The sequence below is a fragment of the Rhinopithecus bieti genome, unplaced genomic scaffold, assembly GCF_001698545.2.
Source record: "Rhinopithecus bieti isolate Rb0 unplaced genomic scaffold, ASM169854v2 scaffold_15197, whole genome shotgun sequence".
Classification (NCBI taxonomy): domain Eukaryota; kingdom Metazoa; phylum Chordata; class Mammalia; order Primates; family Cercopithecidae; genus Rhinopithecus; species Rhinopithecus bieti.
Window position 1 is genome coordinate 1,245,283 of NW_016808366.1, and position 13,767 is coordinate 1,259,049.

General features: G+C 46.8%; 1 long non-coding RNA gene across 3 annotated transcripts in view; it reads right to left on the reverse strand.

Moving 5' to 3' along the window:
• Positions 1–1,100: 1,100 nt before the first annotated feature.
• The window catches only part of LOC108538512 (uncharacterized), a 30,307-nt gene continuing 17,640 nt past the window's right edge, over positions 1,101–13,767 (reverse strand). Inside the window, exon 3 of one of the 3 annotated variants that reach the window (XR_001888099.1) lies at positions 1,101–1,468. This is a non-coding gene — a long non-coding RNA (uncharacterized LOC108538512). Of the gene's footprint in view, positions 1,469–13,512; positions 13,614–13,767 lie in introns of those variants that run through there. The other 2 variants (XR_001888097.1, XR_001888095.1) reach the window with 2 other exon arrangements.

Consider the following 13,767-nt stretch of genomic DNA (forward strand, 5'->3'; position numbering starts at 1 on the left):
AGTGAGCCAAGAGTGCGCCACTGCACTCCAGCCTGGGCGACAGAGTGAGACTCTGTCTCAAAAAAAGAAAGAAATCAATGAAATGTGTAATTTCAAACTCCAGACTGTGGCTGGAAGGGCAGACCTCACTCATGTTTTCAAAAGTGAGTATCTTTCCACTAGCCAAGTTAGGATTGCCTCTGGCAAGCAAGAAATTGGGGAAAGATGAAAGGAAATAGCCTCCTTCTGCTTGCCCCAGGCTGGACAGAGGTGTGGCAGTGCATGGCTCTCAGCATGGACTTGGAAGCCGAATTCCGGACTCTTCCTTCTCCCACATTCCCAAGGGGGCAGAGGCAGTCTTTGAGAGAATAACTTTCCCCATCATTCCCGGATCCCAAGCCAAGCATGAATCGTGAAATAATCAGTTTAGGCCGGGTGCGGTGGCTCACGACTGTAATCCCAGCACCTGGGGAGGCTGAGGCAGGCGGATCACAAGGTCAGGAGATCGAGACTAATGAGTTTGCAAGTGAGCCGAGATCACACCACTGAAGTCCAGCCTGGACAACAGAGCGAGACTCCATCTCAAAAAAAAAGAACCAGCTTAATTGTAGAGTGAGTGGGAACACACACAGCCAACACACACATATATTACCCATACGCACATCAGAGGATCCACAGGTACCCTCTGTTGGCAAAGCAGCAGCCCAGGTCACTTTTAACTTCTGTATTTATTTTGTAGAGACAGGGTCTCACTGTCACCCAAACTGGAGTGCAGTGGTTTAATCACGGCTCACTGCAGCTTCAACCTCCTGAACTCAAGCAATCCTTACACCTCAGCCTCCCTACTAGCTGGGATTACAGGCATGCCACCATGCCCAGCTAATTTTTTTATTTTAAGTTTTTGCAAAGACTTGTTGAAAGAAAAACCTTAGCCAAATTAAGTTTAACACAGTTTAATTGAGCAAAGAACGCTTTGCGAATCAGGCAGCCTCCCAAGCCAGAGTAGCTCAGAGAGACTCCAGGGCAGCCACACGGTGGAAGATTTATAGACAGAAAAAGGAAAGTAACATAAAAAACAGAAGTGAGGTATAGAGACAATTGGATTGGCTACAGCTTGGCGTTTGCCTTATTTGAACACAATTTGAACAGTTGGCCCTCTTTGGCCAAAACTCTCTGATTGGCACAAGAGTGTTTATACCTCCATTTATACCATCGGTTTATACCTCCATTTAGGTTGTATATAGTTCACTATATACAGAGAAACCTTGAAGTTGAACTTAAAATATGTAAGGAGGCCACATTAGGCTAAACTTGATTTAACAGACAAGGTCTCACTATGTTGCTCAGGCTGATCTCAAACTCCTGACATCAAGCGATCTTCCTGCTTCAGCTTTGATGAACCTCAGGAGGGGAGGTCATTAGCAGAATCTAAGATGGACTGAATCTCTTGTGCGGGTGAACTCTTGTATAGGATCCCTATATGTGAAGCCTGGAAATAGAAGATAGTATCAGGGCGGGTATAGTAATCATAGCTATTATTAGCAGCCTCCCACAGTGCTGGGACTACAGGTGTGAGCCACTGAACTCAGCCCCAGGTCACTTATCTTTAAGGTGAACCATAGCATGCCTCAGAAGTACCAGAAGGACCTGTTCAAACACAGGGTGCTGGCCCCGCCTCCGGAGTTTCTGACCCAATAATCCTGCATGGGGCCTGAGAATTTGACCCATGTGTTCCCAGGTGCTGACACCACTGGTGGGAGACTACTCTCTGGGAACTATTGTTTGAAGAGTGAAAGCTCTAGAAATATGTATAATTTCTGGTCACACATCACTGCCTGTTTAAATGTGATACCAGCCCCGACTTGGTGGCTCACGCCTGTAATCCCAACACTTTGGGAGGCCAAGGTGGGTGGATCACCTGAGGTCAGGAGTCCAAGACCAGCCTGGCCAACGTGGTGAAACCCCGTCTCTACTAAAAATACAAAAATCAGCCAGGCGTGGTAGTGGACACTTGTAATCCCAGCTACTTGGGAGGCTGAGGCAGGAGAATTGCTGGAACCCAGAAGGCAGAGGTTGCAGTGAGCTGAGATCGTGCCATTGCACTCCAGCCTGAGCGCCAAGAGTAAAACTCCATCTCAAAATAATAATAGTAGTAATAATAATAATAAAATGTGCTAGCAGTTGTTCTCGAGGATTTTCATCCTTGCAGCCTGTATGCTTTCCTGTTGCTGCTGTCATCAGTTACACTCACAAGCGGAGTGGCTTTACACAGCACAGATCATCTCACTGTTCTGGAGGTCAGAAGTCAGAAATGGGTCAGCAGGGCTGCTTTTCCTTGTGGAGGGTATAGGGGAGAATCCATGTCCTTTTCGGGCTTCTAGAGGCTGCCTGTGTTCCTTGGCTTGCAGCCCCTTCCTCCGTCTGCAAAGCAGAGCAGCAGAGGTGCATCTTCAACCCCTCTGCTCCTCTCTCGCACACACACACTTCTGCCCCCATCATCACATTGTTGTCTTTGTCTCTAACCCTCCTGTCTCCCTTTTATAAGGACCTCATGATGACATTGGGCCCATTCAGGTAATCCAGGACACCTTTTACATTTTAAGATGCTTACTAACATCTGCCAAGTCCTTTTTTTCCCTAGAAGGTAGCATATCCACACATTTCAAAGATTAGGAGATGGGTGTCTTTAGGGACCATCCACCCATCCTACCACGTGCCTAAACTCCAGCAGGTGGCCAGGCATGGTGGCATGCACCTGTAGTTCCAGCTACTCAGGAGGCTGAGGTGGGAGGATTCCTTGAGCCTAGGAGGTCAAGGCTGTAGTGTGCAATGATGGGGTCTGTGAGTAGCCACTGCACTTAAGCCTGGACAACATAGCAAGACCTCATCTCCCAAAAAAAAAAAAAAAAAAAAAAAAACAACTCCAGCAAATATCCTTCCATCCCGTATCTCCCACAAAAATGAAAAAAAGGAAGAAACTAAAAGAGCATCAGGATTTGCATGATGCTAAGTCAGAAGGTAAAGTCACATTTTCCCCTTCTTCTGATTTACCTGGTCGCAGGAGGGGCTGGTGGGAAAAGTCAAAGAGCCCGAAGAGGAGCAGGGAAGGAAGGACTAGGGCGGCTAGAAGAGGGAAGGAGTTAGTGACATGCGCCAATGTGGGCCTCTTGACCATGCCCCAAACACCTACTCAGTCTACCTGCTACTTTCTGGACTTTCTAGGACTGGAACCCTGGTCTCTTCCCTTTTGAGTCAAGAGACCTTAGTGTCCCCACTAGACTTGCAGGGCAGCAGTGCCTGCGCAGCCCCCATCACTGCCTTCCGATCCTGCCTGCAGGCCACCTGGGAAAGATGCAGAAAGAGAAACTGCACTTTCAGGCTAGACTCTTGTGTGTTGAAATTTCTGCTTATTACCGTTGGAACTTTTCTGAAGTCCCAGCCTGAAGGCTGTGAATCCTCTGTCTGTGGGTGTGTTAGTCAGCTAGGCCTGCCACAACAAAGTACCATAGACGGGGCGCCCTAAACAACAGAAGCCTATTTCCTCACAGTTCTGGAAGCTGGAAGCCCGAGATCAAGGTATCAGCAAGGTGGTTTCTTCCGAGGCCTCTCTCCTTGGCTTGCAGGTGACTGGCCTCTCTCTGTCCTCACTTGGTCTATGCACATAGGTCCTGCTGTCTCTCTTCTTAGAAGGATGCCACTCATTGGATTATGACCCTAATGACCCAACTAACTTAATCGTCTCTTTAAAGACCCTATTTCTCAAGAGAGTTACATTCTGAGAGTTAGGACTTCAACATATGCATTTGTTCGGGGGTGGGAGGACACAAGTGGCTCATAACATTGGGCTAAGACCCTGGGAGGTAAAGAAAGATCACTCAATTTTTCCCTGGTGTAACAGGTGGACTAGGCCCAAGGAGGATGAATGCTGGGAAAGGGAGTCCAAGCTGTTAACTTTAAAAGTGCTCTCTGGGGGCCGGGCGTGGTGATTCATGCCTATAATCCCAGCAAACAAACGAAAACAGGCAGTTGTGGGTTGTGGGGCACCCTTTTTTTTTTTGAGACGGAGTCTCGCTCTGTCGCCAGGGCTGGAGTGCTGTGGCACGATCTCCGCTCTCTGCAACCTCCGCCTCCCGGGTTCAAGCGATTCTCCTGCCTCAGCCTCCTGAATAGCTGGGATTACAGGCGCACACCACCACACCTGCCTAATTTTTGTATTTTCAGTAGAGTCAGGGTTTCACCATGTTGGTCAGGCTGGTCTCAAACTCCTGACCTCGTGATCCGCCTGCCTTGGCCTCCCAAAGTGCTGGGATTACAGGCTTGAGCCACCCCACCAGGCCCAGAACTGCCTTTTCACAGCTATGTTGGGTTAGGGTTGGGAAAAATGCAGAAAAGGTCAAAGAAGCCTCCAAAACCCCAGGCTTAGTCTGTGTAAGCAAACAGCATCATTTATGGCTAGCAGTCGCCAGTGCCAACTCCCTGCAGGTTACTTATTTGATGCACGATTCACAGCTAGTCCCCTAAATTCTACCAAGTCCACACACACCCTCGACACAGTGGAAATAAAGGAGCAGCCAGTGAGTGTTTGTGTCAGATGTTCTTTGAAAGGGCTGTTTGATAGAAATGATTTCATTCTCAAGGCATGGCTTTGATACGGAAGTCAAACAGCCAAACAGCCCGCAAGTTGAAACAAACCAAACAGCCTTATCTTATTCTTGATTCATGGGTTCCTCTCTCTTCAAAGCCCCTTAAAGGCCAGACTCTGCGAATTGTAACCTGTTAGAGTAATTACTGTTGCAAAGTCCTTCCCGGAATGGGTTGTGTCTTTGACTTACAGGATGTGAATTCTCTGACATTTTTCCTTGATAAACCTTTGCTAGACTCTGGTCAAACTCACTAGCCAATATAGGTTTAAATACAGGCACACATTGTTAATCGCATTTTTCTTTCCTTTTTTTTTTTTTTTTTTTTTTTTTTTTGAGACGAAGTTTTGCTTTTGTCACCCAGGCTGGAGTGCAATGGCGCGATCTTGGCTCACTGCAACCTCTGCCTCCCGGGTTCAAGCAATTCTCCTACCTCAATCTCCTGAGTAGCTGGGATTACTGGCGCCTGCCACCACGCCCAGCTAATTTTTTTGTATTTTTAATAGTGACGGGGTTTCACCATGTTGCCCAGGCTGGTCTCGAACTCCTGACCTCAGGTGATCCACCCACCTTGGCCTTCCAAAGTGCTGGGATTACAAGTGTGAGCCACCGTGCCCGGCAATTGTACTTTTCTTAGGCGTTGCAGATGTGTTTTTCACAAATCAAGGGTTTGTGGCAACCATGCATGGAGCAAGTCTATCAGCACCGTTTTTCCAACAGCGTGTGCTCACTTCGTGTCTCTGTGTCAGCATTTTTTAGCAATTTTTTTTTTCTTTTTGAGACCGAGTTTCACTCTTGTTGCCCAGGCTGAAGTGCAATGGTGTGATCTCGGCTCACTGCAACCTCCGCCTCCTGGGTTCAAGCAATTCTCCTGCCTCCGCCTCCTGAGTAGCTGGGATTATAGGTGCCCGCCACCATGCCCAGCTAATTTTTTGTATTTTTACTAGAAATGGGGTTTCACCATTTTGGCCAGGCTAGTCTTGAACTTCCTACCTCAGGTGATCCACCCGCCTCGACCCCCCAAAGTGCTGGGATTACAGGTGTAAGCCACTGCCCCCGGCCAGCAATATTTTTTATTTATTTTTAGTAGAAAGATCAGGTGATTGGGCTCAGACCAGCCTCGGTTTGAATCCCATCTCTACCACTCACTGGTTTGAGGAAAATGTTCTGTTTCTTTCTATGGAACAGATCACCCCCAAAACTTAATGTCTTAAAGCAATCATCTCATCACTTCTCAGTCTCTGGGGGTCAGGAATTTGGAGAGAGCTTTGGCAGGGTAGTTCTGGCTCAGCGTCTCTCCTGAGCGTGCAGTCTCTCCAGGTGAGAGCTGGAGCAAGTGGGGCTGGCTGAGCCTCTCCTATAGTTTCAAGGCTTTTCAGGTAGTCTTTCACACGGACTCACTTGGGCTTCCTTACAGCATGGCAGCCTCAGGACAACTGGCTGCTTATGTGCTGACTGGTAAAAGTTATATCACCTGTTCTGATCTAGCCTCAGAGGCCATGCAGTGTCACTTCCTTCCAATTGTCTTAATTATAGGCAAATCACAAACCTCTCAGATTCAAGGAAAAGGGAATTAGTCCACCTTTTTTTTTTTTTTTTCCTGTTTGTTTGTTTCTTTTTGTTTTTTTGAGACAGGGTCTCCCTCTGCTGCCCAGACTGGTATAAAGTGGCACAGTCACAGCTCACTGCAGCCTTGACCTTCTGGGCTCAAGTGATCCTCCCACCTTAGCCTCTGGAGTAGCTGGGACTACAGGTGCACGCCACCACACCAGGCTAATTTTTGTGTGTGTATATATATAATTTTTTTTTTTTTTTGTAGAGATGGGGTTTTCACCATGTTTCCCAGGCTGGTCTCAAACTCCTGGGCTCAAGGGATCCTCCCACATCAGCCTCCCAAAGTGCTGGGATTATAGGTGTGAGCCACTGCACCTGGCCTAGACTCTACCTCTTAAAGGGAAGCAGCAAAGTTCTAGAGCACAGATTGGCAAACTGTCGCCCTCAGCCCACGGAATGGGCTCAACTCTCAAACACAAACAAGCCTGTACATGTACACATTGCCCAGGGCTGTGCCACAGTGACAGAGTAGTCAGGTCAGACAGCGAATGATCCACACATCCTAAAATATGTGCTGGATGGCTTTTAACAGAAAAAGTTAGTGAACACCTGTTCTAGAAGGACATGTCCGATGGAAGATACTGTTGCAGCCATCTTTGGAAAATGCAGCCTCCCAAGAGCTGGTTACCAGCCTCTCAACGTTAGCTCCACCTCCAAATATGTAAAGTGGAATAATAATCCCATGTACAAATTACTCAGCAGAATTCTATGCCTGTGACAGGCAAAGTATACAATTGCATTTTTCCTTCCTGGGCTTCATTATGGTTTGAGAGCTACGGAAAGGTCTTAGCTGCACTGTGGGTCTGTTAGCAGTGCCAGAAACTCCCCACTTCAGATACCCCTTGGAGTTAAGGCCAACTTTACAGAAACCTCCCTTTTAAAATACACATTTATTACCCTTGAGGGAAGAAATGTTTGCAAAATCCCTTCTAAAATGCCCCTCCCCGCATAAAATGCATTCTCTTATCATTTGATAAGAGAATAGTTTTAGCTAAATTTTTACCTCTCAAAGAACAAGTGTCTCAGGGAATGAGGGAGTGAGTTAATTTGGGCTGGAGCCAGTGCGGGGAAACGGGCTGTCAGCGTGTCTCCAGTTGCCTACAGAGATAGACTTGAGAAATTTTAGCTACTGCACGAGTGTGCTCAGGGCTCATTGCTTCAGACAAAGCAACGAAAAATGCCTGTTTCTTGGCTTCCCCCGTCTCCATCAGCTCCCTTTTCCTACTGCCCGGACGTGCTTCAATGCCCTCTCTGTTGTCAGCATCTGCCTTGGGCATTTTCTCTCCTCACCTGGGCGTGTCCAAGGCCAATCCTCCAGCAACCCCTGAGATTATCTCCTTGTGACCCAGTTTTCCTCCCTGCTGGAAATTCAAACAGGGTCATCCTGAAGCCTATTTGTTAACAGGCATCTGTGCTCTTTCTCTTTAGAAGTGAGTTTCTAGTCAAGAAAATAGAGGCTCCCCAACCAGCACCAACTGTGTGGCAACATTACTCCTTCCAGTCCCAGCTTTTCTACTCATTTACTCAAATACCACCAAAATTATCAACTCTATTTATGCATCTTTTAAAAAATTATTTTGTCGGCTGGGCACAGTGGCTCATGCCTGTAATCCCAGCACTTTGGAAGGTCGAGGCTGGCAGATCACATGAGGTCAGGAGTTTGAGACCAACCTGACCAACATGGTGAAACGCCATCTCTACTAAAAAATACAAAAATTAGCCGGGCGTGGTGGCGGGCACCTGTAATCTCAGCTACTCGGGAGGCTGAGGCAGGAGAATCACTTGAACCCAGGAGGCAGAGGTTGCGGTGAGCTGAGATCGTGCCATTGCACTCCAACCTGGGCAACAGAGCGAGATTCCATCTCAAAAAAATCAATAAATAAAATAAAAATAAAGTCTTCTGTCTCCTCTCCAAGTTATGCTTGACTCCAATAACTTGTTTTTTTTTTGTTGTTGTTGTTGGAGACGGAGTTTCACTCCTGTTTTCCAGGCTGGAGTGCAGTGGCACTATCTCGGCTCATGGCAACCTCTGCCTTCTGGGTTCAGGCAACTCTCCTGCCTCAGCCTCCCGAAACTGGGGTTACAGGCATGCGCCACCACCCCTGGCTAATTTTGGGGTTTTTTTTTTTTTGTATTTTTAATAGAGGTGGGGTTTCTCCATGTTGGTCAGGCTGGTCTTGAACTCCTGACCTCAGGTGATCTGCCAGCCTTGGCCTCCCAAAGTGCTGGGGACTCCAGTAATTCTTAAAATCTACTCAGCTTCACCCTATGCTATACTGAAAGAATCGTTTCTTTTTGATACAGCTATTTGCCACCATGATATTTTCGTATCAAATATTATGAGTGTTTTGGGGATGGTTGGGAGGGGAAGTGTGCAATTTATGATTAGAGACCATTCCTTTTGACCCATACTAATTTTTATAGCATTTTCTCCCTTTCTATTCAGCCTAAATGTACATTTATGCAAATTGTATATAATACTTGGCAGTATCCTGGAACCCCAGCTCGATACTGGCCAAGGCCAACACAACTTGTGCTACTCCAGGAAGAATTGTGGTTTGGAAATGTTACTCGACTAGAGCCAGAAAAAAGTGACAACTGGCTGGACGGGGTGGCTCACGCCTGTAATCCTAGCACTTTGGGAGGCTGAGGCAGGCGTATTGCCTGAGCTCAGGAGTTCGAGACCCGTCTGGTCAACGTGGTCAAACTGTCTCTACTAAAAATACAAAAATTAGCCGGGCATGGTGGTGGGCACCTATAATCCCAGCTACATGGGAGGCTGAGGCAGAGGAATTGCTTGAACCCAGGGGCAGAGGTTGCAGTGAGCCAAGATTGTGTCACTTCACTCCAGCCTAGGCGAAAGATCGAAACTCCATCTCAAAAATGAAACGAAATAAAATAAAATAAAATAACAATTGTTACTGGGTAGCTGCTGCAGCAGCTTTGCCTAGCATATGCATAGCACTTTGCAACTTACAAAGGGCTTTTACATAATTTAAGTCTTTAATGTTCACTGTAACAGCCATCCTATAGTTATTGTCCCATTCCACAGATGGTCATAAAATGAAGCATAGAACTGTACTGCCTTTGAACACAGACCAACCAATTTATACCCAAGGTCTGTTAACTCATCTGGGCATTAATTGTTCATAAACTCATACTTCCTAAGAGTACTGGGCACTGGACACTGTGGGTCAACATTGCTTCCTAGCCAGGCTCATGCCTGTAATCCCAACACTTTGAGAGGAGGTTAGAGGATGGCTTGAGCCCAGGAGTTTGAGACCAGCCTGGGCAACACAGGGAGACTTGGTCTCTACAAAATTCAAAATTAAAAAATTAACCAGGAATGGTAGCATGCACCCATGGTCCCAGATACTCAGGAGGCTGAGGCAAGATCACTTGAGCCCAGGAGTTCGAGGCTGCAGTGAGCCATGATTGTGCCACTGCACACCAGCCTGGGCAACAGTGAGACTGTCTCAAAAACAAGCAAAACAAAACAAAAGACATTAAACCATTGTTTCCTTTACTCCTTTCTCCAGAATGCTAACTTTTTTTTTTCCTGAGAAAGACTTTATATCTAATATTATTTACGAAGTGAGGTGCTACCAACAATTCATGTAAGCTGAAATTTTGCCTTCAAAAACCTACTTCCGCCGGGCACGGTGGCTCAAGCCTGTAATCCCAGCACTTTGGGAGGCCGAGACGGGCGGATCACGAGGTCAGGAGATCGAGACCATCCTGGCTAACACGGTGAAACCCCGTCTCTACTAAAAAAATACAAAAATCTAGCCGGGCGAGGTGGTGGGCGCCTGTAGTCCCAGCTACTCCGGAGGCTGAGGCAGGAGAATGGCGTAAACCCGGGAGGCGGAGCTTGCAGTGAGCTGAGATCCCGCCACTGCACTCCAGCCCCGCGACAGAGCGAGACTCCGTCTCAAAAAAAAAAAAAAAAAAAAAAAAACCTACTTCCTAATCTGATTCCTCTTACATTAGCAATAGAAAATGGACTAAAAGACCAGGCATGGTGGCTCATGCCTGGAATCCCAGCACTTTGGGAGGCTGAGGCGGGTGGACCACTTGAAGTCAGGAGTTCAAGACCAGCCTAACCAACATGGTGAAACCCCGTCTCTGCTAAAAATACAAAAAAATTAGCCGGGCGTAGCGGCGGGCACCTGTAATCCCAGCTACTCAGAAGGCTGAGGCAGGAGAATCGCTTGAACCCAGGAGGCAGAGGTTGCAGTGAGCCGAGATGGCACCACTACGCTCCAGCCTGGGAGACAAGAGCAAAAACTCCGTCTCAAAAAAAAGGAAGTGGACTAAAATATTATGATAGACTTCAAGATATATCTAATACAAAGGTTTTGGTTGTTTTATTTTTACATCAGCAACCATCTGGGAATAACTAAAAAACATGTATGAGATGACTGGTCAATGTTTCAGAACTTCTTTTACGACTGAAACTGAAATTCAAAGGTCCTATGAAATCAGAATTTTGAGTGTTACAAGAGTTCCACTAACGAATGAACTGAACAGCAGAGTTGCAGCCTGTGATTCCGTTGTTTCATTGCACACCACCCGCCTGGCACTAAACTAGACAATGGAGACACTGGTCGCCATGGATATGGGTTGGCATCATCTGACCACGTTGGTGTAGAAGTTAGCTTTAGATGTTCTCACACCTTTCACAAGGACCACGGGTCCCCCTGGTCAAAATGAAGGGATTCCCCTTATGGAACTATTGATGATGTTGTTACTGTGTGCCATTTACTGAGTTAATACACTGAGCATTTCCCATATATTACTTCCTTTCAGCCTCTCAACAACCTATAAGGAAGCTTTTCATTCTTATCCTCATTTTAGACAATAAAAACCAGATGTTTATAGAGCTTCAGCAACCTTCCCTAGGTAACACACTTTTAAATCAAGGTCTGCCTCCAAAACTTACATTACTTTTTAATATTTTGAGATGGGATCTTGCTATGTTACTCAGGCTGGACTCAAACTCCTGGGCTCGATCAATCATCCCACCTCAGCCTTCCAAGCAGCTGGGACGACAGAACTGTGCCACATTCTTAAACATCATACAATATCGCCTTTCAGGCATGAAAAGCAGAGGGAATTATTTATTCATTTGATAGAGCTTTAGTAATGTAAGTGGATACACTTAGGGCTAGTCCTCTGGCTTGTTACCATGGTAAGCTAGGGAAATATAGTTGAGGGGCCTGTGGCAGAGCTTGGAGAGGGTCTGGGATGTCAAATTCTCAAGTATTTGAACTTAGCAACAGGACTTGGTCCCATCCACACCCTGCTCTCCACCCCAGCTGGAAATCATTAGTGCTGACTATGGAGGCAAAGGGAAACATGTAAGTGTTTTTGTTTTGATTTTCTTTGGGGTTTCCTTTTTGTCTTTTCTGAACTGAAGGGTGATAGAGAAGGTATGGAAAAAGTTTGAAACCACTGGCAGGGGTCCACCCTACAAGCCCTGAGAATCTTGAGGTAACTTCTGCCATTTTCCATGGTGCAAGGAAGCGAAGGCTGGAGCCGGTCCTGCTATGTAATTTCGAGGTGGGAGGTGGGGGCGTGTTAACAGAAATGACAAGCAGGGGCTTTGGAAAGATGTTGTGGGGCCTTGGTCATGGGGAGAGTGAAGGCTGCTAACTAGAACGTAGGGAATCTGGAGACAGCTGCCGTTGGAAGGCTGTGGAGGGCTGGGGCGGGCTGGGGCGGGTGCAGTGGTAGAGCTGGTGAGGATTGGGTTGAAAGAGCAAGCAACAACTTTGCACCACCCCTACCCCAGCACTTTAGTTTACAAAAGATGGAGCAGCAATTGTATTTTCTCCAGGCATCTCAAATCAGTTAGGGGGCTGGAGGCCTGGGATGGGAGGGTGTGAGGCTGCTCTAAGCTGGGTGATCAAGGGAGCTGTAGGGAAGTTTACATTTTCCCCCTGAAGCCTTGATAATTTGAGTCTGTAAAACAAACAGATAGTAAGTTAACAGGGGGGAAAAAAAAAGCATACCCCGGTTTTTTTTTAAGACAGGGTCTTGCTCTATTGCCCAGGGTAGAGTGCAGTGGTGCGATCATAGCTCACAGCAGCTTCGACCTCCTGGACTCAAGCAATCCTCCCGCCTCAGCCTCTGAGTAACTGAGGCTACAGGCTTGTGCCACACCTGGCTGGCATACAAATTTCGCTAATGTGCACACATGTGCATGAGTCATACAAATTATGAAAACTCTTCTGCCATAGGAAAAAAATACATATGAAAAATCCAAAAAAAAAAAAAAAAAAAAAAAGACCATGCAGTTAATACTTTTATACTATCGCTTTTCATTTTTTTGAGGGAGAGTCTCACGGTCACCCAGGCTGGAGGGCAGTGGCATAATCTCAGCTCACTGCAGCCTCCATCTCCTGGGTTCAAGCGATTCTCCTGCCTCAGCCTCCCAAGTAGCTGGTAGGTGGAATTTCAGACATGTTCCCCCCCCTCTGGCTTTTTTTTTTTTTTTTTTTAGTAGAGACAGCATTTCGCCATGTTGGCCAGGCTGGTCTTGAACTCCTGGGCTCAAGTGATCTGCCCACCTCGTCCTCCCAAAGTGCTAGGATTATAGGCGTGAGCTACCATGCCTGGCCGAGTTAATGCTTTTATACCATCTTGATGTTACTGAGGAGTAGGGACTCAGAGAATGGCAAGAACAGGTTATGGGAGGGAGGGAAGAGGGAAGGTGAGGGAACAGGCGGGTTAAATCTCACAGGTAGCAGTCCTCAGAGAGAACAGAAGGTAGTCTGTGGTTAAGTGTTTCTCTGTCAGATTTTTAAAGGTGTCGGACACTCAGTTAATCTCTCCTAGGTTTGGATAGGCGGAGGGCCTCAGAGAAAGCCTGGCTATTTATTTCATTGCTGCAGATTTTCCCTGCAGATGTACGTCTCCTCCACAAAAGGCAACTTGGCAGGGCTGTTCCTGTCTGTGGGCCCTCTGAGCAGCCATCTCAAGAATATGCCAAAGAAGTATATTTTGAGGTAAAATTTTTAGTTTTTTTTTTAAAGCCCTCTCAAAGGAGAGGACATATGAATTGAGACAGTGATGAGACGAATTTTTATTGTTTAAAAAATTTTTTTATTTTATTTTTTATTTTTGAGACAGACTTTTGCTCTTGTTGCCCAGGCTGGAGTGCAATGGCGAGATCTCAGCTCACCACAACCTCTGTCACCCGGGTTCAAGCGACTCTCCTGCCTCAGCCTCCTGAGTAGCTGGGATGACAGGCGTGTGCAACCATGCCTGGCTAATTTTGTATTTTTAGTAGAGATGAGGTTTCTCCATGTTGGTCAGGCTGGTCTCGAACTCCCGACCTCGGGTGATCCGCCAGCCTCCGCCTCCTCAAGTGCCTGGCTGAGATGAATTTTTAATATTAAGCACAAGGAGAAGTCATCTCAACATATGCACTCTCACGCACTCCTTGCAGGGCTCTTCATGCGCTAGGAACCAAAGCATCTAAAAGTAGGAACTTTCCCCCTCAAAAAAGAACCCTCAGGGAGTTTCCAAG